Source organism: Penaeus monodon, chromosome 41 (assembly GCF_015228065.2).
Source record: "Penaeus monodon isolate SGIC_2016 chromosome 41, NSTDA_Pmon_1, whole genome shotgun sequence".
In the NCBI taxonomy this organism is placed as follows: domain Eukaryota; kingdom Metazoa; phylum Arthropoda; class Malacostraca; order Decapoda; family Penaeidae; genus Penaeus; species Penaeus monodon.
Genome location: NC_051426.1, coordinates 23,204,324 through 23,206,823, shown reverse-complemented (window position 1 = coordinate 23,206,823; position 2,500 = coordinate 23,204,324). Strand labels below are relative to the sequence as shown.

At 41.2% G+C, this 2,500-nt stretch overlaps 1 protein-coding gene across 4 annotated transcripts in view; it reads right to left on the bottom strand.

Annotated features, from left to right (window-relative positions):
• The window catches only part of LOC119598536, a 76,208-nt gene that overhangs the window by 56,444 nt on the left and 17,264 nt on the right, over positions 1-2,500 (bottom strand). The window lies entirely within an intron of this gene.

Below are 2,500 nucleotides of genomic sequence, written 5' to 3'. Positions count from 1 at the left end.
AGGGGGGGGGGGGGTAGATAGCAGCAGGTAAGAGCTTTTATCCGCGGTGTCCGCGTCCGTCGCGGTGCGGATCTCTGCTCATCTCCCGCTGCGGATTCCCAGATGCCTCGCTGAGGGCGGCGTCGGGCGGGCGCGGGCGGCGCTGCCTCGGGCTGAGCAAAGCGGTTTGGCAAATCAGGGCGTTTGTTATCTATCCTTATCGTTTTCCTTCTTACGAATATCATTATTGCAACTAATATTGCTATTCTTATCAGTGATTAATGTTGTTGCTATTACTGTTATCTATACTAATAATACTGTAATTATTTTCATTATTATTATTGTTCTAATTATTATTATTATTATCATTTTAATTATCATTATTATTATCATTCTCTGTCTTATCATTATTATCATTGTTATTGTTATTATCATTATCATCATTACTATGATTATACCATTTATATTAGGTTATTTGTCAATTAGATTGTTTGTATTTATCATTTTGTTGTTCTTATCACTGTCGTTATCATTGTTATCAATGTAATTATCATCATTAATACTATTGCCAGTAATGTTACTGTACTGTCATGATTATGATGATGTTTATGTAAATCATGACCATTATCATTGTTTTAATAGCTCCATAATACTTACAGAAATAGAAATAAAAGTAAGTAATAGAAAATAGAAATGGAAATATATGATAAGAGAATATAAATGACAATAAGTAACAAAGAATAAAAATGAAAATAAGCGATAGACAACAGAAAAGAAAATGCGTGAAGGGAAATACCTCCCCTGCTAATACAATGCTGATTACAGGACACTGACATTAATGATAAAAAACAACGATGCTAATGACGGCTGTAGTAGTACTAACAGAAAACACAAATGCCATCACAAGAAAGCTGATAAAGAGAAATATTATCCTTGCAATCACAAAACTGATAAAATGTGATAAAAGTATTGTTACTGCATCTACGTAGTGTAATAAAATGGCGATAATCGTGACAAGACATCATATTGGTGATTATCATCAGTACAACTATATCTTATATAATAACATTAACTAATGATGTCAGATATTATATGTCAATATAACAGCGTTAATAAATACAATAACAATAGTAAAAGAAGTGAGGATGACGGCAACAGAAACAAAAACATAAACAAAAAAAGTCACTTCCTCGAGTAAATTTGTTCTTCACGAAGCTGCACCTTATTGAATAACCCCCCCCCCCCACACCCCTCGGCACTCGGCTCACCGCCACGGCGCTGGAGCCAAGCGGCGCCCCGGCCTGGCAGCGGAGTCGCCGCGTCCGTTTGTGTTGCTTTTGATTTCCGTCGCGAACGCACCTTTATCACATTCAAAGCACACGACGAGGAGAGAGGAGGGGGAGGGAAGACACATGCAGAGAATATGCAACGAGAGAAAAAAACAAACAAACCAATTATCCAAATCCAAGCAAAATTACTAAATGATGAACAATCAATCAAAGAACTGAAAGAACTAAAGGTATGGAAATAATAAACACTGATTAAGTATCCCAAACGGAACCGGTTGTTGTCCCAGTCGCGGACCCAATGACCTCTTTCATTTTTTTAATCGAATCTTGTTTTTAATTTGGGATGATTTACATTATGTTCTCTCACTGAAAACGTATTGTAATGGCCATCATTGTTGTCCTTTTCCCCAAATGGGCATCTCGCTCCCGGCCCTCCGCTCCTCGAACGCTGCCGGAGGGGAACCTGTGGCTCGGCTGAGGCGCTGCATCTGACTGTGTGCATATGTATATATGTATATATATGTATATGTATATGTATGAATATAAATATGAATATAAATATATACATATACATATATATGTATATATGTATATATATATATATATATATATATATATATATATATATATATATATATATATATATATATGAGAGAGAGAGAGAGAGAGAGAGAGAGAGAGAGAGAGAGAGATTTCACATGCTTGCACGCACGTACGCTGACACCCACATGCATACAAGCACACAAAGACACACACACCCACAGGTGTGTGTGTGTGTGTGTGTGTATGTGTTGTGTGTGTGCGAGCGCGCGCGCGCGCGCGCGTGTGTGTGTGTGTGTGTGTGTGTGTGTGTGTGTGTGTGTGTGTGTGTGTGCGTGCGTGCGTGCGTGCGTGTGTGTGTTTGTGTGTGTGTGTGCGTGCGTGTGTGTGTGTGCGTGTGTGTGCGTGCGTGTGTGTGTGTGTGTGTGTGTGCGTGCGTGCGTGTGTGTGTGTGCGTGTGTGTGTGCTAGATGACAGAGGTGCATCTTAATCTTTAATCGACGGCGGTAGAAACGCCGTAGGAGCAGAGAGCGGGAGAGCGCGGCGGCGGCGGTGCCAGCGCCCGCTGCCAACTGCACACCTCGTGCCCCACGAGGGGGGCCTCGTGGGGCACTGCTGCCAGGACTCCTTGCACGCACGCACGCACGTATAGTCGCACACACATATGCACAACAGCATTTGACGACCACAGG